The sequence below is a fragment of the Macaca mulatta genome, chromosome 9 (genome assembly GCF_049350105.2).
Source record: "Macaca mulatta isolate MMU2019108-1 chromosome 9, T2T-MMU8v2.0, whole genome shotgun sequence".
In the NCBI taxonomy this organism is placed as follows: Eukaryota; Metazoa; Chordata; class Mammalia; order Primates; family Cercopithecidae; genus Macaca; species Macaca mulatta.
The window spans coordinates 93,918,163-93,942,715 of NC_133414.1; positions in this window are offsets into that span (position 1 = coordinate 93,918,163).

Genomic DNA, 24,553 nt, shown 5'->3' on the forward strand with positions numbered 1-24,553 from the left:
GGTAGAGCTCTAATGATAGAATTAGCACCCTTATAAGAAGAGTCAGGAGAGCTTAATTCCTCTCTCTCTGCTTTCCACTCTGCGGGGATACAGGGAGAAGTCTGCCATCTCTAAACCAGGAAGCATGGCTTCACCAGACACCAGATTGTTGGTACCTTGATCTTGGACTTCTCAGCCCCAAGAATCACAATTCCTTGAGCCACAATTTCTTAATCATAATGTTTCTTAAACCACTCAGTTTATGGTAAGTTGTTATAACAGCCCAAACTGAGTTGGACATATGCCTGGTTTTTATACAGAACCTAATTATCTTATTATTAGAATTTATAAATATAGAAGCATCCTTAGGGGACATTCTTTAGAAATTCCCACTGATAGTATCTTCTGAAATAGCCTTTAATATTTGTGACAAATTATAAATGTTTCTTAATAAAATGTAGGTGTAATACTACTACTCATTAAAAAACACAGAAAGATAGTTATTCCACTTACTAAATCAAAATAGATATAACTGTAATATGGACTTATTATATCTAAAGGATCCAAAATCATTATATAAGTTTACTAAACTATTAGATGAACCATATAGGTTGACTAAACTATTAGATGAAACATTCATTCATCTAATATGAACCATAATTGGTTCATCTAATCGTTTAGTCAACTTATATAATGATTTTGGATCCTTTAGAATCAAGATTACTTTTTTACTTCAAAAATCTGTTCTATATTTTATTTGTATTTATATGTCACTCTACAAGATAATTGGCTTAGCTTTAAACTTCACTTTGCCTTTTAGCCAGAGTCTAAATTATCTTCATGACATTGACTAAATACATTGCTATGAGTTGAATTTTCACAATGTTGTTTTGCTATGTTCATGTGGTAAAGGTGATAGATACCACACACACACACAAGCACACACATACTTCATTTACAGTAGATGTGAAAAAGAATGCTCTATAGTCAAATACATTGGAAAATGTTGAGTCATACTAAATTGAAGAAGGTTCTTCATCTCAATACACTTATGGGAGCCCAGAACATACTAACATTTGCTAAAAACTTCCAAAATAAAAATATACTTCACCACATTTTACCTGGTCTTGATGCATTTTCTACTCAAAAGCACCACATAGGTCTAGATGTTGATAAGGAAGGCTATGGGTTATATTACCAAAGAATGAGAGGTGACTCATAAACGGGTATTAGAAGTTAGAAGGCTATATTATATTCTATTACTAAACAGAACTTCATCTACCTAAAATTTCATCTAAACCTAAATTATTCATGGCTAAATGGAAATTGAGAAGTGGTAATAATAAGAGAAATGAAAATTTATATATTTATTATTATAAAGCAGTTACAACTGACACATAATTGCTGCTTTAATCCCTGCATTAAATAGGATAAAATTTACAATCACTTTGAAGCCATATATTTTAAAAGATGTATTCCTCAAATATTTATTTTTTATTATGTGTATATGTATGAACATATATACACACATGCATGCATACACACATATATGAACAAGGTAAAATCATTTGTCAATATAAATTTAGTCAAAGCGATCATGTATTAAGTGTAAAATATGCATTACAATTATGAAAAACTATTTCTTATCCTCAGATAATATATAATCTAGAAGATGACATGAACCATATGTGCAGAATATTTAAAAAATGAGACAATATGTGATTAGTATCATCAGAGCATAGGTTGCAAAATCAAATGCCCATAGGAGTAACATTTGAGAGTAGCAGAGCAGATGCTTCCTTATTAAACATGCAGAAATATTTTTCCTCTCACAAAGAAATATGCTTGCTCCCTTGTTTCAAAACACCTAATACTTTATTTATTTATTTATTTATTTATTTATTTATTTATTGAGATTGAGTCTCATTCTGACATCCAGGCTCACATTGATATTTGGATGAGACTTTGGACTTTAGAGTTGATGCTGGAATGAGTTCAGATTTGGGGGTTAGTAGAATGGAATGAATGCATTTTGACTCATTGCATGATCTTGACTCACTGCAACCTCCACCTCCTGGATTCAAGCGATTCTCCTGCCTCAGCCTCCTGAGTAGCTGGAATTGCAGGCACCCACCACCACACCTGGCTAATTTTTGTATTTTTAGTAGAGATGGGGTTTCACCATGTTGGCCAGGCTGGTCTTGAACTCCTGACCTCAGGAAAACACCTAACAATTTTGATTTCCTTTTAAATTTCTCATTCCTGATAGAAACAATAAATATATTTATCTAGTTCAGTATAGAAAATGAAGAGTACAGTTTCAATGGTAAATAGCTTCTGATACAGTTGAGAATAATTGGGACTGAGTAGCAATCTAGAAAGCCCTGATATTTGGGAATTCAATCCTACTGCCTTCACTTCTTTTAATATTTCAAAAGAAACTGTCAATCAACATTTTAGTATGTATGATGGTTAATACTGAGTGTCAAATTGATTGGATTGAAAGATACAAAGTATTGTTCCTGGGCGTGTCTGTAATGGTGTTGACAAAGGAGATTAACATTTGAGTCAGTGGACTGAGAAAGGTACACCCACCCTCAATCTGGGTGGGCACAATCTAATCGGCTGCTAGTGCGGCCAGAATAAAAGCAGGCAGAAGAATGTAAAAGACTAGACTGGTTTATCTTCCCAGTCTACATCTTTCTCCCTTGCTGGATGCTTTCTGTCCTTGAATATTAGACTCCAAATTCTCCAGCTTTGGGGCTCAGACTGGCTTCATTGCCCCTCAGCTTGCAGATGGCCTATTGTTGGACCTCACCTTGTGACTATGTGAGTCAATACTCCTAATAAACTCCCCTTTATATATACATCTAGCCTATAAGTTCTGTCCTTCTAGAGAACACTGACTACAGTATAAATTAGGAAAATTATTTTTAATATTCATTGGGTTATATATATATATATAAATTAAGAATAAGTATAGTTCTATATGTCATCTTTTCATTTGATTTATATTTTCCAAGGTTGCATACATTATATTTGTATAAATCTAATGAAATATACAATGTCAGAAGAGAGGAAAATCCTTTCCCTGTTAGTTACTATGCAAGATACACTTCGTGGAGGAATGACACTCCTAGAGGACCTTAAAGGGTGTACAGAATTTCAGCTGGGCAGCCTGTGTGGAAGATGAAAGAATGACATTAATATGATGCATGTGACATTTCATCCTGCAGAAAAAGAGTCAGCAAAGTTGTAGAAGCAGAAAAGTAAAAATTCCATTGTTGGTGAGGTTGCATTTTGTCTGAGGTTACTATAATATCAAGTATCATAATAACTATAAAATGGAAGTCTTTATGTGTCAGTCACAAGTATGAGTGCTGTGCATGTGCTAACTTATTGTTACTACATCTCTAAGATGGACCAGGGACAGATCAAACAAAGACAGAAAGCTGATTTAATTGTATAGGCAGATAAGGCTTTGAAATAGGTGGTAATGCTGAAAAGTAAAATCAGATAATTATAAAATACTTCAAGGTATTAAAAATAAGCTTTTCTTCAACTTATTTACACAGAACTCCATTGGTTTTGCAAAAGTACTGTGTAAAGTATGCACCAGTCAATTAAAATTAACAGAAACATTTAAATCTTTGGTTTTACAATGAAATCAGACACATGTGAAAACGATGTACTACTGAGACTTTTCAGATCATTTACCCTCGTATTGAAAATCATTATTTTTTCACTATAAATTATCATTGCCTCTATCTTGTAACTTCATTATACTTGTAAGGAATAATTTTCAGGAAAACATATTATTTTTAGTTTTCAAGTTTTAACTCTTTCAATTCAGTGTGGTCTTCTCTAACTTCTCTCTAGATATAATATCTAAATTCTTGGGCTAAAGGAACTCAAATAACTCCTTTGCCCTTGTACTATCTGTAAACTACTGTCTGGTGGGAAACCATTGTCCACTGTCATCAGCCTTCCCCTTTGTCATCTGATGTAGACTTGATTAATATCTTCAACTAATGACTTTCTATTCACGTCCTTTGTCATGTAACTGTACAATCCCATTTACGAGAGTTGATTTATCAATACAACTGCAGCATACTTGAAATAAGCACAGCTTTGGAAATATGCTTGCCTATTTTTGAAGAATGTCAGGGAAACAAGGGTAAAAGCAGTCATTCCAAGTGAGTCATCATAGGCTAGTCTGGCCAGTCTCTAGCCAAATATCCAGCTAATTTCAGATTCATGAACGATGCTAATTAAGGTCAGATAAATATAGACCAGATCCCCATAATCCCCAGCCAACCCACAGATCTGTGAAAATTGATTCCCACCATTGCTTTAATCACTAAAGCGTTAAGAATGATTTGTTACATGGCAATAACTGAGTGATATGGTATCTACTGAGGAGTGTGTGCATTTATATTACTTTGGTCATACATACCATCCTGCATTTTCTTGTAACTTTCCCTTATTAGGACCATAAATCTTCCTGACCATTGACTTTATCCGTTTTAAAAATTCCTATGTGCTTCAAAGCATCAAAGAAAAATTTAGCTCTTCTTCAGTCACATGCATGGAGGAGATTCATGGTCTGTATCAGGCCCACTGTATTTTGCTGTAACATACCTGACCACAAAATCCCTTGTACATCCAGATTTAGGGAGAAGTATGGAGTACCTTACTATTTCATGCCACAACTAAGAAATAGGCACATTCCTCTCTGATCCAAGATTTCCATCAATCTCTTGGTCTTTTCTAACTTTATTCATTTCTGAAATAGGTTCAAGAGGTTTAGAAGTTTTCTCAGTGACCCAAAGAGTGTACTATATTCTGTCCTACTTTTCTCTATGACCTTTCTTTACCTACCTTGGTCACATGGACAGAACACGCCAGTTGTTGGCAGTATAAAGTTTATGTCTTAATTCTCTTCAGTTTTTGCTTTTATATACCAAAAGCCAACTTGGTATAATTTGTAAAACCTTTTAGTTTTCCTTTCCAGGGTATTTTCAGTGACACACAGTTTTTATGCAGGAGGGCATGGAGTGACTAGCTGGGTAGAAAATAGCTAGGATATTTTTTATTTATGGTAGTTTCTATGTTAGAACTATTGCTTTTTCCTAGCAAGTACATTATTTTCATGTAAAGTACTTGTTTCTATATGGCAGAACATAGTGTATAGAAATGGGTGATGATCAAGAACACCCACAAATTATTCCTGAAAGCTACTGCAGTTGTTGGCTTTGTCTTTTGTTTAAAAAATAATTTTGAAATTCAAAAGCTGTGTATGAACTTGTTTTCTACTGTCGTTTCTTAAGTAACAAGCAGGCCCTATGACATAAACCTACAAGCCCAGCACTCTGCTTTTCAGAAATATTGCGGATAAAAGGGAGATTTTATTCATTCTTACATTTACACACAGGTTTATTAGTCTATCTATTTAGAAACTGATATCATCTTCCTAGCAAATTTTTCATCTTAGAAAACCAGCCAAAATACAGCTAGAAACAAAGCAACCAAATCAAAAAAAGTGAATCTATAAAAACAGTCATGGGATTCCAGTGTCTGTTGGGAGTGACATGCAGAATAATCCAGCCTCTATATCATACCAAAATATGTTTAAAATCAATAAACGAATTTATAAGATCAAAAGGAAGATGATTTATTTTTTTCTTTAACATATTCCATTGCTTCCATTCTATATCTTATCCAAAAACATAGTTGTCAAAGTATCTAGTTGCTAGAACAAGACTCATTAATTTTAATGACCCAGAAAATCTGAGACTAACCTTGCTGTTGGGTGTGTCAAATAAAAATCTACTTTAATTCTTCTTGAGTTATTTTCTTCCAGATGAATGTGTTTCCTTTACAAGTATGAAGTTTAGAACTATAGACAGTTTACATTTGGTTGAAAGACATCTATTAACACGGGGGCTTGTCAAACAGTCAGAAAACAGTAGAGACAAAGGAGATATTTTCCTTCTCTGAACTAGACATAATTCATCATCACAAACCATCAGAAATGATTTGCTCACAGAAAATCAATGTGGATTCAAGCCATTGCATCCTTAACCTTACATTCACCCTATCTCTTCTAGCAATCAAATAAATTCTGGGGCAGTAGAAAAGACACATTAATTAAAACTTAAGAAAATTACACAGTATGGGAGACCTTGGTTCCTTTAACTCAGAAATGGGTTTCATAATGGCAACAGGTACAGTTTTTGAGAGATCATGATGCTCTCTATTGATTTCTAATTTAAAAACAAACAAGAATGAGAATTGTTATGCCAATTGAATTGGTTTGAGTTTTCTCCTTATAACAGGGGTAGACATTTGTGTATTGGCTTGTGCCTAGTTTGTCAGAAAATATCTGAAACATGACTAAGTGATCAAAATTATTATAAAGTAAATTGAAAATTAAATTGTCATTTTTACTATGATTTTCTCCTGTTGATAAGCATACTTTCTGAGATCCTCAGCTTTAATTTTATTTAAGAGCTATAAGCACAGAAAAGTTCAACTGAAAGTGATTTCTAATATTTTGGAAACGATTTTAAAAAGAGTAGACTGCCCTTACAAATTTGACAAAAGCTGTTACTTATGTTTAATTCATTAATCAAATTATTATAAAATTGCCAAAAAAATTCATATGTCTTTATGTGATTTGGAATACATAAATAGCACAATACTGTGTGTGTGTGTGTGTGTGTGTGTGTGTGTGTATGAGCTAAACACATGAATGTATTAATGGGCATTTCGCCAAATAATAAGTCTAATGGGCAATAACATAATGTATTGCCTAACTTTATTAGTCATCAGGAGTAATTGAAGTTAAAACATACCCACTAGAATGAATAAAATACAGAAGATAAATTTAAAAACTAAGTATTGTGAAGAATATTGAGAAATGGGAACTCATACATTGCTTTGACAGTCTGAAATAGTGCAATTAACCTCTTGCATTTGGGAAACCAGCAGTACTAGAAAGCCATAGACAATGATAGATGATAGCTTAGCTGATTGATAGATGGATGGATGGATAGATAGATAGATAGATAGATAGATAGATAGATAGAGAGATATGCTAGATAGACAGACAGACAGACAGACAGATAGGTGACAAGCTACCAGACAATGGCCCAGCAGGTCTACTTTCTTCCCAAAGGAAATGCACATATGTGTTTCCCAAACACATGCATGAATGTTAATGCAGCACTACTTGTAAAAGTCAAAACTTAAAACTACTTAAGTCCAATCAAGAGAACATTTATAAATAAATGGTGATGTATTCATGTAAGGAAATATCACAAAGCAATAATAATGAACCAGCTACACCCACATGCTATAATACAGATTAATCTCACAGATCTAACACTGAATGAAATGACCTAGTCACAACATTTGAAGTTCAGGTGATTTGAAAACTACTCTATGGTATTAAAAATCAGGGTGCTGGTTACTCATTTAGGGAAGTAAACTGGATGGCAGCACAACAGAGGCTACTGTAGGAATTGAGAAATGTCCAGTAACTTATCCAAGAGCTGGTCAAGCAGGTGATCATTTTGTATAAATTCATCAAACTGTACAATTATAATTTATTCAGTTTTCTGTATATATGTAATGCATCAATAAAAGGTTAAAAAATTCAAGTAGACATCTGGCAACCAGGAAAGCCACCAAAGTCTGTGTGACAAAGAATTATATTTTCAATCTCAGTATTTTCACAAGAACATAAATGAGACAATGAATTAAATAATATACTTTAATTAGACTTACTGCAATAATTAAACATTGAATTAATTCAGAAATGTCCAGTTCACTGTTCATTTTCTGTGCATATGGCATAAAATGCCCAACAATATGGCAGTACACATTTACTGTGACAGGAAAACAGGATGCAAACAACTTGCCCTATTTTACTTTCTACTATACAAAACCTTCCCATGCTCAATATTCATCCCAACTAGACATTGTACCTTAACTGGTCCTAAACAGGTGACAACCAGTTAATTGTGGAAGGGTAACATATATGCTTGGCTTATTTAAGTGCTAGTGAGCTACGTATTCAGTAAATTAGAGAGTAGTAAGTTGGGTAATGTTGCTTGTGATGGTAATGGATTCATGATTTAATTTGTTTTAGAAATTAATTTTCAAATCCAGAAGCTGAAAATCCTTAGCCTGTGGGCTAAATCTGCACACACACGTTCACATGCATGCACACATGAACATGCATGTATGTACCCAGAAAGACAGATATGTGAATCTGAATAATGTAGGCTTTAAAAATTGAGTTTGCAATAGAGTGTTTTTGAAAAGATGTTGTTTTTCTATTTCAAATCTGTATTTTTGGCTTCTCTAGAAATCCTAGACTCTCAAGCAATCCAGTCTTAAATTTTTACATGAAAAAGGTATGTTGGATATGAATAAAATTTACCTCTTTAAAAAAGGAAGATAGTAAATTTCAAATGTTTTCACCACAAAATAATGATAAATATTTGCGGTGATGGATATATTAATTAGCTTGATTTAATTATACTACATTGTATTCATAACATCACTTTGTAGTCCAACTATAACTTGTCAATTTACAATGAGACAGTTTTTAAATAAAGGATCATGTGAATTCCAGTTCAAATATTCTGCTATATTGTTTTATGAACTCCTCAAAACTCTGTCTAGTATCAGTTGAAATCATATTTTTATATTTTGCTATTCATAGAGTAGAAACTATTTTTCTATCACCAAATATTAAAAGTAAATTAAATAAAATTTAAAGGTTCATATTTTAAGGAAAATGCATGAGTATGCTGCTTTACATCAAATTTTTATTTCAAAAATTTAACATGAAAACAAAAGTGCCGTAGGCCTTCTTCACTCAGTTACGATCTGCACGGACCCTGGAGATAACTACATTTGTGATTCTTGTTCTAAACAAACTTCATATTGTTTCTTCTCCAGTGAAGCTCTTCATACCTTTATGAAGTCATTGTGTACCACACAAAGTGTGCATATACATTGCTATGTCTCTGCATTTATCAAGAAAGTAAATATATCCAGGCAAACAATGAGATGGTAAAAGTATCTCCTGTGAAAGCATAAAGAAAAGAGGGGTGCACTGAGCAGCCCACAGACCCAGGAAGTAGAAACAGAAACGTACAGACACTTAGTCAACTTTGTAGCTTTACTTACATTTGCCTTAATGAAAAAGGAGATTATTTTTCTTATTTTCTGTATTTTTCTTATTTTCTGTATTTTTTGTTTTCTTATTTTCTATTTTCTGTATCATTGAAAAGGAGTGAAAAAAAACGACTAATGTGTGCAACTAATGTAAGATAAAAATAAAATTTGTATTAGTCTATTTAGTAGACATGTCAATTTACTTCTTGTCCACTATTTTTATCTTAGTATTTATTATAAAAAAACTGTTTTTGCAACAGTTGAACTGATATAATTATTACTCAAACAGATTGATGATGCTTGTTTTGGAAACAGAAATATTAGATTTTTGTCCTTTGGAGTTCTTCATCATAAATGTTAATGAAAAATAATCTTAGACTTACACAGACTGGGAGGTTATTGGACTCTGGCTAATTGTCTTAAGAACCGTTTTTAACCGCATGACATTTTATGATGTAATACTATGTTCAGCATAATAAAATAATAGAGCCTAACTTAAAATTGCTTTTTCTGTGGTGTTTAACAAGTAATATAAGCCAAAGGAAAGAAAGACCCCCCCCTTTTTTCCCTGATGGGATGTTTGAGTTAAATATATATATATATATATATACTTTATTATATATATTTATATATTATATAATACATATATAAAGTATACATATATATAAAGTATAAGGCAAATGGGTTAAAATAGTGTACTGTTTGATGGTTGATTATGTCTAATCATGGAGCCTTTAAACTGTTCAGGGCTACTAAGCAGTGAATACACTCAGGTCTCATTTAGTTATTTATATTACCTATCAGTTGTTTTGCCGGTGTTATTTTGGGTTCTTTTGCAACATCTTATAAAAGATAGGGTCCACAATTTCACTGAACTACAAAGAAGAGTCTTGCCCTCTATGTACCCCTTTGCCTATATTCCAACAAGGGAAAAACACAGAATGTTATTGAGGGTACAATTTAAGATTCAAAATAAATGCTGTTGCTTCAACAGAGGGAACAAGGAAAAGCCGTGATTTTGGTAAGGATTTTTACCATTCCAGAACTCAAAAACAGTAATTTGCTGGCTGTGATTGAAGTGTGGGGGAAAATATGAGACTGACGTGTGCAGTGAATTCAGATTTAAACTCCCTCAAAACAAAGTAACACCAGCCCCTCCAAAGGTCATTATATGCTGATTATCTTTGGAGAGATTACACTAAATGAGAGTAGAAATCCCATCTGGTACCAGTGCTTATTTGGGACATGTCTCTTGGGTCATATAAGGCTTGAGCATAAAGCATTTTGTTGATTGAAGTGTTACAGAGAGACAGCATACTCAAGATAGACCAGTTTCTGATTTTCCTTTAGAATATACCAATTTTTTTTAAAGTATCTTTTGTGTATTTTTAAATACACAGCATAGTGTCAAATGGATATATGCTATAGTTCATTGCCTCAAAGCGTTAAACTACTAGAAAACAATATTTAGATATGATTAGAACCAGAAAATTTGGATTATAGTCTTAACTCTGCATTTTAATCACATGGTCTTCAATAAATTACCAAATTGTTTTGTTTTCCCATCCATAAGAAATTCCTGTTAAAATAAAATAAATTATGTTTTATAGAGTTGTTAAAATCCTTATAACAATGATGGAAATTTTTTTTTTTCTTTTTTTGAGGCAGAGTCTTGCTGTCACCCAGGCTTGAGTGCAGTGGTGCAATATCTGCTCACTGCAACCTCCGCCTCCCAGGTTCAAGTGATTCTCCTGCCTTAGCCTCCCAAGTACCTGGAACTGCAGGCGTGCACCACCAGACCTAGCGAATTTTGTATTTCTAGTAGAGACGGAGTTTCACCATATTGACCAGGCTGGTCTTGAACTCCTGACTGCGTGATTCACCCATCTAGGCCTCCCAAAGTGCTGGGATTACAGGCGTGAGCCACTGCACCTGGCCTTGGTTTTTAATTTAACATTTAAAAGGAAAAGTTTAGATACTTTCTAAATTCTTACACCCGTAGGAGTCAGTGATTTCTCTCTTCACATAATGCCATCTGCACATCACCAAAACATAATTTGCAAGTTATACTTATAAACAAAGGAAAGCTGTTCTCCCCAACATTGCTTCCCTTACATTTATTTGGTAAGGCTACTTAGTCCCCATATCCTGATGAAACATGGTAGTCTTGTGTTTTCATCAGACTTGGGTTATGAAAAACCCTCAGTCCAGTAATTAAAATGTCCAATCCTTCCTGATAGTTCTAAGTTGTAAATATCAGAGAAAGTTGAAATGTCCCCACCCACCTCCCGCCTACCAACCAAGCCTGATTTGTTGTAAATGGAGAAGACTTCACTCAGAGACAGAGTGTAGTCAGTATCTTCCTTTCTCTGCAACTTGCACACCTACTCTTCCTCTTCCAGCTTCTTAACTATAATCCCTGAACTCTTGGGGTCTGGAAAGTAAAAAGGGGAAAGTAGAAAGGGACAGGAAGGGCCTCACTTGATGAACATGAATGTGGCTTGGCATTGGTAGATGTTCAAAAATGACATTTTCTGAGGAGTCTGTGGTGTTTAACAAGTAATATAAGTCACAGGAAAGAAAGATCCCCCCTTTTTTTCCTGATGAGATGTTTGAGTTAAATGTATATACATATTTTATTATATAAATATATATATATATATAAAGTATAAGGCAAATGGGTTAAAATACTGTGCTGTTTGATGGTTGATTATGTCTAATCATGGAGACTTTAAACTGTTCAGGGCTACTAAGCAAACAGTGAATACACTCAGGTCTCATTTAGTTATTTATATTACCTATCAGTTGTTTCACTGGTGTTATTTTGTGTTCTTTTGCAACATCTTATAAAAGATAGGGTCCACAATTTCACGAAACTACTAAGGGGTTAATTTTAGTCACAGTCACCCCTTTTATTACAACCGTCTTCTTCACTAAAACAAGTTCCTTTTAAGAGAATGACCTTAGCTGTCTCTATCTTATCATATGAAACAACATCTTTTTTTCATATGCCTCCTGTAATACACTTCCAGCTTCATTTCACTGAGGACCAATTCATCTTCCAAGTAGTCTTCTCAGATCTAAAACAATCTTACATTTGCTCTTTTGGGTATGAAGTACACGGCAGCAGAAGACACACAGACATTCTTACTCTAACAGACTCCGAGATGCAGTAACTTCAAATTATAGCCATTCTTTTGTCCCCATGGACAGCTTCAATTGGATGCTTTCTCTTGAGATTTTCAGGAATAATTCATAGTTCATTCTGCCCTCCAAAATGCAAGGAGTAGATTTAATGCACTCTTAATATCATTCAAGCCTCTTTAGGCATAGAGTTTACAGGGTTCTCATAATTAATCTCATAGGTAATCTCAGCATAATTAATATTTTGGACTTGATGATTCTTTGTTGTGGGAAGGGAGGCTGATCCTGTGTATGGTAGAATATTTCACAGTGTACCCACTCTGATGAGGTATGTCAGTAACATACACCTCTCTGAGTCATGATGCTCAGAATGTCTCTAATCATTGCCAAAAGTCCCCTTAAAGTAATATTACCCTCAAGGGAACTACTATAAATTAAGTCACCCTATCTTCACCTGTTTTGGTAACCTCAATGCATAGGGTTTGCCAAATAAAATGTTTTCGAATATAACTCATTCAATATCCTCTCTTGATTGGTTAAGCCCTGTATGTATAAAAAATCACTGGCCAGGTATAGTGGCTCACACCTGTCACCCCAGCACTTTGGGAGGCCAAGGTAGAAGGGTCATTTGAGCCCAGGAGTTCGAGACCAGCGTGAGCAACATGGTGAGACCTTATCTCTAATTTCTTTTTTTTTTTTTTTTCTTAATAGTCAGGCGTTGTGGCTTATGCCTGTAGTCCCAGCTACTCAGGAGGCTGAAGCAGGGGGATCACTTGAGCCTAGCAATTTGTAGCTGCAGAAGGCCAAGACTGCGCCACTGCACCGCAGCCTGGGTGACAGAGGAAGACTGTCCCAAAAAAAGAAAAAAATAATAATTATCTAGCCTGTTTTTTGACATCTGGTTTATGCCAGCCCTAGAGACAAGATTAATATTAAAAGTGTCTACTAAGCAGGAATCCATGCGTACCACCAACCAGAACGATCTGTTAACAACTGCTATTTGCATATCTGTACATTTGCACTGAATATCTTCCCAATTTACATGTGACTTATCTTGCAATGCATATTGGTGTCTGGTGTTTGTATCATATTGGTGTCTGATACATTATTTTAAAGCCTTAGCCAAAACCTACATTTTAATAATTTATTGCACATCTATGTTTCCTAATACTACTGGAAGCATGCTCAATATAATGTAAATATTCATATGCAACATATATAAGTATTTTTTCCTAGAAGAGGCAATGGGTTTTATAGACAGCATACAGTGGGGTTTGGCTTCATTTTTCTCTTCTGTTTTGGCTATCTTTGCCTTTAGCTGGAGATTTAAGCTATTTATATGTAATAAAATGGCTGCTTTGTTATCTGGCACCTACTTATTTTATTTTCTCCCCTCTATTCTTTTTTCTTTTTTTCTGTCTATCTTTGATGTTAAACAACTTTGTTTAATGACTTTTTTTAGCTTATTAGCTGCACTCCTTTATGTCATTTATTTAGTGGCTTCTCTGAGATTTACAAAATACGTCTAACTTATCACAACCTACCTCCAATGAATACTATACCGTTTCACTGTATACAAATATATGCATACATATATATATACACACACATTCAGATTTTCAGTAATCTAGAAAATAGATCTACTTTTATTTATGTGTATCTATCCACCTCAACCTATATATACATTTATCTTTTGTAAATACATTACATATAGAGGAACAAATATGCAAATTGAAGTATATATACCCTTTATCAGAACTATGTGCACCATATAAATATAATTTAAAGTATTAAAAATATGTCAATGTAGAATTATTTCCTAAGCAAAACTTATTTAAAAATCAAATTTAAAATAAAGATATTTTTACCAGTTGAGTAAAACCTAGGAGAATTTACTGCAAAAAAAAATCAAAGCTAAGATTTCTTCAGAACAAAAGTCAAGAAATTTTACCAGAAAACATGTTAGAGGAAATAATTTTGGAAGAAATAAAATCGTACTGGATGGAAATTTGCATCAACACAAAAGAATAGAGAGCACAAAAAAACAGATTAAATACAAAACCATTTTTCTGAGTTATAAAGTCTTTAAAATAACATTTATTGATTTAAAGCAAAAATAATAAAAAATTCTATGCGTTGTAGCATATTTAGCAGTAAAATTCATGGCAATAACAGAGAGAGAAATTCAGGAGATTGGAAGTATACTGTCGAAGTTACCTATATTAAGTTGTAGTTTTGTAATGTGTCAACTCAGTTAGTCTGAAATGAATTTCTCAGAATTCCCTCTCCTACATGCTTCTGATTAGCATGAGCCTCAGATTAAATTCTAGTGGGAGATTTGCAGGGTAGAAGTAAAGACTTAGCCATGTTGTGTTGTTGTCTATCCACATTTTGTTGTTTATCCACGGATTCACCTCATTAGGGTGAGACAATGTCCATATCTACAAATGTTCTACCTTCTCCTTGATTCTTCGTCAGCTTTTCTGCCTCTTGGAGAAATGAGAATGTGCTTAGTCTCATTTATAAGGTGCCAGCTTCTGCAGGACACCAGCAAATCTAAGGATGGATGTGAATAGAACTGAAACAGGTTTCAGTCCATCCATGTGGGCTCCAGCTTGAGTTTATGGATTCCATCCTGTAGTTTTCTCTCCCAATTTATCTTCTCTTCCTTACTGGTCTGTCTTACTAACTTCAAGCTCCAACATCAGTCCTGGTAGCATTAACCTTACCTTACGGAGACTGTAACCAGTTTACACGATTGCCTTAGATCAAATCCCTTCATACACACAGAAGCACAGTACACAGGGATTTTTATGCACACGTACAATATACATATGTGTATATTTATACATGAATATATGCATAAGTACACATATGTTCATAGACCTAAAAACGTATCATTGTATATACGTATTAAAATAATTAAAAATCAGTTGTGATACTACCATTTTAATTTTTAAATTTGACATTTGTCTTCATCTAAATTTTACTGTCCTTATTTCCCATATTGTTACCAATGCTGTGCGGAACATACTTGCAAATTCAGCCACACAATTCTCATTTTTTATTGCTCCCTCTGAAACACGGGCTAGAGTTACTTTTATTTCATATTACTTACTGTCCAGTTAGTAGTTTTCCCTCCTTTAGTCAGTTGCTCAGCCAAATGCAATCAAATGTAAGATATGGACAATGATGGCTAATAACAGCTTCATTTTCAATAGCAAGCTCTAAGACACTGGCAAATGTGTTGCTATGATATAAAGTGATTGAATACCATGTTTAAATAACGTACACATTATACTCAGCTTGTAAGCACTTGTTTACGCATTATATCACTATATTACAACAACAATCTAGTAATTTAGATTTTAGAGGTTATAGCTATTATCATCCCTGACACACATGAGAAGACTGAGGCAGAGAAGACAAAGGAATGTTCCAAGATCACTCAAATACTGAAAAGCATGAAACTAGAGCAAAATTATCTTGATGTTCAGTTTAACTTCTTTTATCTCAGACTAGTTTCCATGAAGATTGAATATTACTATCCTAACATAAGCCTTAATTTTGGGTGAAGATGCCTGTTTTTTAAGGTGATTATTTCTGAAATTATATTCATGATTAAGTAATGATTAAGAATGCTTCTCTCTGAACATTTGAAATCACTAATGATACACTCAAAATAGAGATTGAGATAGTTGTTTGCGTCTGAGAGATAAAACTATTTTCACCTTTTGCCTTTGCAATGTTCTATTCTACTTGATGCTTGCTAGTGCATTAAGCTTGCTTTCTGCTTTCTTCTTTGAAACCTAAAATGAAATATATTTTATTGTATAAATTTGATAATTCTATTTCCATATTAGCCGTACAAGGGAACTTAGTGTTGTTATTGTTATTGTTTTAATTACCAACAACCAATTGTATAGAATTATTTAGTTCTTGTTTCTTATTTGGTTAGGCTTAAGAAATTAAATTTTCTTTTGACTTAAAATTTCTACTGTTTTCATCACTGTGTTGTGTTTTTAATCACTGTTCAATTTGTTAACAAAGTAAGGAGTCAAGGGTTTCTATGAATGGTAAAATGGTTGATATAGGAATAATCAGACATATGGATGCATGAGTCATTCTTATCTGAGCCTAAAAACTAGTAAAAATTGTTGCTTATGATAGTTTTAATTCTAAATGTCAGGGTCAGGAAAAAGATGCACCTGTAGTGTATCAAATAAAATATCTTTTCAGATTATTTATAGATAATCATCTTGAGCTCTATTGTTCAGACCCCAGCTTTATTATACCAACTCTTTTTGTTCACTTCCTCATATAAAATTACCTATCAATAAGCATTACAGGAATAGAATTGTATTAGCCAGTCAGTCATTACAATCTCACTAAATTGGATTATCTAGAGCATTTACTTAATAATAAACACCCATGCATATCTCTTACGGTGGATTAGGAAAAATGCTAGTGCAATGATTTTTATACCTAACAAAGGGCTTTTGAAACATTTTACAAATACTAATCCTAGTAATACCTCCACAGATAAGGATTGTCTACAATACTTTACTGAAAGAGACTAAAAGATGATACATGGGTTTTTCGAGTTGTCAGCACATACAACTAACACCAAAAATAGGCAATTACTTTTAAAAGCTTCTGTGTAAAAATAGTTAAATAATCAGTTGTCTAAATGTACAGCTTAGCATTTTCTTTTTGATTTTAATTATTTTGTTTATTCATTTTGACAAAATTTATTCATCTTCACAAACCTGTGAGGTCTTTCTTCTACTCACTTCACAGGCAGGTGAATCAAGGGTAGGAAATGTTAAATATCTTCCTTATGGTCTTTGTTAGTAAATATCATACCCAAGATTCAAAGTCAGGTCTTTGGTGGGGCAGTAGCTCATGCCTGTAATCCCAGCATTTGAGAGGTCAAGGTGGAGGATTGCTTGAGCCCAAGAATTTGAGATCAGCCTAGGCAACATAAAGAAATCTCATCTATACAAATAATAATAATAAAAACTAGCCAGGCATGGTAGCCCATGCAATATAGTCCCAGATACTCAGGAGGCTACGGTGGGAGGATCACTTAAGCCCAGAAGGTGGAGGCTGCAGTGAGGCACTATGATGATCATGCCACTGCATTCCAGCCTGGGTGACAGAGTGAGAACATGTCTCAAAGCAAACAAACAAAATAAAAAACCCACAAAGGTCTTCTCATTTCAGCGTTTTTACTTTTCCACTTTATTATTCTGCCATTTGGGGATCTGGTTAGTAGGTACAAGCGTAACACATAGACTTTGTAATTTTTTAATTGTATTGTCTTGTTTCAAGCCTTACATTCAAGGCACACTTCCTCTATCCTTAATCTTGTTAGTGTAAGTAAATAAGTATAAAGATTCATCATTCCAAATTTAGAAGCCAAAGCTTTCTTCTCACCCTTATTATAGAAAAAACACAATTTAAAACAAAAATTGGTGCACTAACACATTTGTCCATGTTGCCTTACAAACTCATTAACAGAGTGTTAGATAGTCAAAAAGACTCTGAATGACAGTCTTTATGTCACAATACTGATAGTAAAAATGTATTAATTGTATAAACTTAAAGAGCCTCGTGGTAAAAAAAATAATAATAATTGTTCTGGCATATGAGAAGATGAGTAGGAGTTAAATGTAAAATTGAAAGAATTTTCTGAACAAATAATATCTAGAAAGCCTGAAATCACAATAGTCCAGGATCATTCAAATAAGAAACTTATTCTCATGAGTAGGATGTATAGTCTTAATTTTATTACAGCTTGACCTAATAATGAAAATTCTTAATGATAATCTGCATTTAAATTAATTGTGAAAAAACAATGTTGGCAGTTTTAAAATGACACTTATTTAGAGTAATGTATACCCTGAACAGTCTGGATATTCACAAGAGGTTTGTTGTGTTTAAATGATATGATGTGTATGTTAGAAATTTAATAAATAGTTAATAATTAAATACATATCTACATATTCAAACTAGACTATTTTAATTTTACACTTAATGTAAAAACAAAATATATTTGAAATATATAATTTTAATAAACTTAAGATATATTTTTCTTATAGAAATTTTACTTTTAAAATTGACTTGCATATTGAGTACATCATTTATTCCTAAAAAATAAACATTTTAATAACTCTAGTGTTCATTTAATGGTCCAGGTTAATTGAATTTTCTGATTACTTTAAACAGAAAATTGTTATTTGTTTTGTTGAAAACTTAATTCAAAGGTGTCATTTAATGCTGCTAAGGCTAATTTAAAGCTGTGTCAATTATGAAAGAGTGCATCTTCTTGAAAATATAAATTATCATTGACTATTACTTCACCTGGAGAAGTAGAAATAGTAGTTTGAAATTAATATTCATACTCTCAAACACTTTCTCTAGACTAAGGGTCATGAACTCAAGGCAGTAAAGATGAACAGAAGATAGTCTCAATGTTGAAGGAAGGGGGAGCATGGGATCCATGAAGCACGGCCCATCTAAAACAGCAGCATATCAGCTCAAGTTGACTGTCATCATGTTGAAAATGTGTTGACAAGGCCAGATGCAATGGCTCATGTTTGTACTCCCAAAACTGGGAGGCCAAGGTGAGAGGATGGCTTGAGTTCAACAGTTTGAAACCAGCCTGGGTAACATGGCAAGACCAATAAAAATAAGAAAAATAAGAAATAAAAATGAGCCAGTGTGGTGGCACATGCCTGTGGTCCCAGTTACTCAGAAGGCAGAGGTGAAATGATTATCTGAGTCCAGGAGGTGGAGGCTGCAGTGAGTTGTGATTGAGACGCCTGCACTCTAGCCTGGGCAACACAGCAGCACACCCTGTCTCTTTTTCTTGGTAATATTTTGGGAACAAAGAAACAAACAAACAAAAAAAACAATGAAAACAGAGAAAAGAATTGGGAAAATAACCTAATTAAGTAAATCATGGGCCTAAAAAGTTTATACAGCTTTGTAGATTCTTACAGGTGATAGAGGTTACAATTTGCTACTAATTTTGAGGATAATCAAATTCTCACAAAGCAAACAAATTTGTCCACATCAATAATGGAGAGCTATGAGAAAAATAATAAGAAATGATTGTATTTTTTTTAAATGTGGTACCATGTAGGTTTATACACACAGCAATGTAAAGAACAATATATTAATTTTGACATAAAGACCAAATATAAATAATGTAATTTTTAGGCCTAAAGTATACATGCATTTGAACACTATGCTGAGTTGCTGTAGTCAGTAAGATGGAGAGGTGTGGGGGAGGTTTTCATAGTTTGCAGAAATAAAATTACCCAAAGTTTACATAGTTTATATTACAAAATAATGTAAGCTAAGAGAAAAAAAATGAACCTAGTCAAGTAGGGTTAAGGCATTAACCCATACAAGAATCCGGGAAGGAGTCGTGCAATTGATAAAAGATAGGATCTTGAGTCGATAACACGTTTTACAAATAGAGATTGTATTGACTTGTACCATCAATAACTTTTTGAGAATCGCACAGGATATTTTCACATTATTTATTTATTTATTTATTTATTTATTTTTATTAACCAGATAAGTAAACTATATATTTTCACACCTTAGCCTTGCCACATTGACTTGGACCTCATAGCATCCAATTATTCAAGGCACTCAGTTGCAGGTATAATGTGGGAAAGACCGTGAATAGTGGGAATGAATAAATTCAGACTCCCCTTCCACTGCTCAAAGGAAGAAAATTGAAACACTAACAGTCAAGCGGATTAGGGAGTAGCCTCCCCTCACCGACACAAGGTGTCCTCTTTGATTCATACTTTACCACTTTTCAGGATATACGTGAAATAGCTAATTTTAACTATAAGTAAGTTATTTTCTAGTTAACAAAGTGCATTTGCTGAGTTTTTAATTTTTTTGGTCTTCTTCACACTTTTATTCTAAGTAACCATTAAGAAAAATACTACAGGTATAGAAATACAGGCATATAACCTGCAGAGGTAGAGGCAGAAAGAACATATCATTGGTATTGCTTAGTACCAGCAATCATTAACTAAGTAGAATAAAAGAGCAGACCAACTCTAGCATTTCACTTACTTTCTGCTCTTTTTTTTCTATTTTAACTTACATTAACTTGTTCGAGATTTTAACTTAAAAACTTTTTTGTGGCTCGAGTATATGTGAATTTAGTTTCATTAAACTTTTTGGAGGAGGCTATCTTCAGAATAGCTTATTTTACGTCACAAAGCTTCCTCTTCTATGGTTTTCTCCTGGCTCTGATGTCCTGCCTGCCCCACTCTCTACCCACACTCTTTTGATATTTACCTCCATTCTCCCCATTATGCTCAATTTGTGTACCATTCTCTTTGTTTTTCCTCAGTGTAGTGTGGACTTTATCTCATAAAGGTCTTTGAGTGGACGGCTTTGTCAATATTGGCTTTAGTAAAATAAATAATTAAAAAAAAATACCCACAAAGATTGGCCAACCTACATTAACAACCGTGAAATTAGAATAAGTCAAGGATCAGTTTGCTCAGACCCTGCCCCCTGCCTGTCAGTCTTTTCTGACTAAGGCATTTTTAGATAACAAAAGTAGTAAGGACATGTGGAACAAATCATTCTACATAATCATGAATTATCAGTCATTTGTTAAACTAATGGATGGCTACTAAATTTGCAAATACAAACTATAGCAGACCACTACTTTTAAATTCAGATGTTTTCTTGCAGTCAAAAAGAAAAAAAATCTATTGAATAAGAAAAAAAAAAGTTAGGTTGAGGTTTTTCTTTTGTAATTGAATGATTTTAATTATATAATGTTTCTAAGTAAAAACTTTAAGTGCGTTTGCTGATTTTGCATTACTTTAAAAGTACAGAAGGAAAAAGGTGAGTGTATTGACAATTAAATTTAAGAATGTCATCAAATGCTCATTCTTGGTGAAATTTAGGTTTATATTTTGTGGCTAACTGTAATAAATTCTTACTCCTAGTACTGAATGTTTGTGTCCTACAGCCTATACAAATTCATCTGTTGAAACTTAATCCCCGTGACATTTGAAGTTGAATTCCTTGACTACTTACATAATTTAATAAAGTGTTATGTGAACAAAAAATGTATTTGACAAATGATGGCTTTTGTTTCCTTAAAAATCTAAGTCCAATTAATTAAGTAGAGTTCAAATATTAAATTGTTCAGCCCCGAAACAAAATTAAAAGTTGCCGTTAAGTCTGAAATAGATGAGATTACTGTAAAATATTTAGGGGGAAAAGTAAAATTTAAAAGTAAATTTAAAATTTGTAAAATTTTGTCATTAAAATTGCTTTGCAAAGCTCTTTAAGTTAAAGAAAACTTAAATAGAACCAGAAACTATAGATGATGTATTGTAGTTAAGGCAAAGAATCATGTGGCACTTCTAAGAACTTTTACTGAAAGAAAAGTTTCCACTATACATCAATAACTGGAAAATATAGTTTAAAGTCAACATATTTAAATGTAAAATTGAAACTTTACATTGTATTTATTAATTTACTATAGTAAATTAAAACCACATATAATAAAATTTACCATGGTTAAATCAAGCTTAGCCTAAAGCTGCCTCCTTGCATATTTTAAGTTCAGCCTCAATGTTCTCTGTGCATCATGAACTATAAGCTAGAGTTATAAACACACTGTAGTCTACCCTTGTGACAATAGAATTTTGGCCAATCAAACATGGCCAACTGTTGAAACCATGCTTAAACAAGGCAAATGCCTGGCCATAACCAATCTGTCTGTTTCTGTACCTCAATTCTATGTATGTCACTTGCCTATTTCTGTCCATAAATCTTCTACCATCTAATGTGCTGGAGTCTCTAAGCCTGCTCTGGCTTGGGAGGCTGCCCGATTCACAAACTATTTTTTGCTCAATTAAAGTCTTTTAAATTTAATTCAGCTAAGGTTTTGCTTTTACCACCATCTTAACATTTTTGAGTATATAACTTAATGTCCCTTTCACAATTAACATTAAAATTATAGATCTTGATCCAGTCACACAAGAGAGCTTCTGTGGGAAATAAAGAAATGTCTTTTTAAATATATATATATATATATAAATTTAGCAAAGTTTACATGTTGGCTAAGTACCAAATCTTCACAATTCACTTGATCTTTTTGTTAATGGGAGGATATATAAATTTTGTAGAGCAATTGAAAGTGAACTGAATTTCTAATAAGTTTGTAGCACTTTGATATCTTGATCACTTTAGAAGCATTAACAGAACAGGACTCTTTATATGGCTTCTTTTCCTAGGTCACCTTCAAACAAAGTTGCTGTTCCAAGCGCTGAAGCGAAGCATGTCCTGGCTCAAAAGGCCCTCATTTAAAACCACAGCTAGTCTGGTCTGATGGAGATGCTCGGCTGCTTGAGCGACCTTTCTTTATATTTCATAAGTTCATCTTTGCCTCAAAGGCTGATGAGTCTTAGTAAATCAAAGCCATGTAAGAGAAACATGCATGTGTTCTTTTGTTTTGATATTGACACACTTAATTTTCTTTTTTTTTTCACTTTTAATGTGTTTACTTACACCGCCTAATGTATTTCATGATTCCTTATACTAACAATAGCCTCATATGGTTGAAGTCACTCCCTCACTGCAGGCACCAACTTCCTGCTCTTAGAAAACAAAAGCAGTTTTCTAAATTCTCATCATGCATTGCAGCCACTTTTGTAAAACTGATTTAAAAAAAGACTACAACCCTTTCACATATTTTCATTCTATTAATTAATGTTGAGCTAAAAAATATGATCACTACATTTTTTTCAAATATTTTGCCATTCTAAGCAAATCAAACATTATGAAACATTTCCTCACTTCCTTATTTATTTATATTTCTTATTTTTTAGGGTCTTTCTTTCTTATAAGATAATCCCATTGTTAATAATGTTTTCTTCCCTTGGTCAAACTTTTAATATTACAGTTCAATTTTGTAGTCTTCTGTTGTATTGTTTTATTTTTGTCATTACTAGCTAAATTCTATTAGGGCTGTTATGCCTTTAAGTGTCACACATTTGGATTAAGAGTCAAGTTATTTATAAAAAAATAAATAAAACTTATAAAATCTTAGAATTGTAATGTACTTCAATGTCTAATCTAAATGTTTACAGTTAAATGTTGTCATAGAACCTGAGAATTCACCAGGAAAATTTTATTGATATCCACAAACATATATCATCTCTGCCATTAGTTGTACATCCTGTGAAAATGATAGAATAACTACTTCAGTATAAATTAATATATAAATAAAGAGAAATTGGCAATTCATTAGAGTGTGTTGGGAAAGAAATACAGTATCCCTATGCCCTGTAATAAATCACTGTGATGATTTTTTCCAACATATTTTAAAAGTCCTAAGTACCAAAATTACAATAAAGCTTAATGGAGTTGTATCTCATTTACTCAGGAAATTTATAAGAAAATATGCAATTGAATCAGAATTGCTACTGTATTGAAACAGAAATTGCCTATCAGTGGCTTTCTGGTAATGAATGCTTTATTTTTATGTTATATTCTGTCAGATATGTAGCCAAATAAATAGTTTTTATTACATAAATTAATATATATAACTATCATATTCCACAGTAGAAATATCTCACATATTTGTAAAAGTGGAAATGCCTGCAATGAATGAAATGAGTGAATTATTACAAGTTTCAGTTTCTTGAAAGTACTCTGTAGATTGGTCCAGTTCCAGCTTTCTACTAGATTGGTCCAGTCCCAGCTTTCTACTATTTTCCCAAGTTTCTTAAAAAAAAATATACAGTTAGTGCCAATATTAGATTAGAACTATAATAATACTATAAAGTGTGTGGAAGAGTGAAAAGATTGATGAGTTGAACATAATCCTGGTCTCTAGATCTGGAATAGAGATACAAGATATCTGAAATATGTAAAATTTATTGAATAATTTAATCATCCAGGTTTCTCATTGGTGAAATTAAAGTTTTAAGTGGCTCTTCTCCAAAGATCCTTTTGTAATTTTACTTGTTGGCAAATATTCTCAAAAGAGTCTTCGGGAAAATTTGCCAGCTTAAGAGATTCCTGACACTTTTAAAGCCATTTCAAAGCAGTAAGTATCAATTATTTCCAAACCCTTCCAAGAAAAGAAATTACCCTATATGTTGTCCTACAATTAACTAACCCTACATTACAAAGTAAAGAAAAAGTAAGCACCATCATTAAAAACAAACAA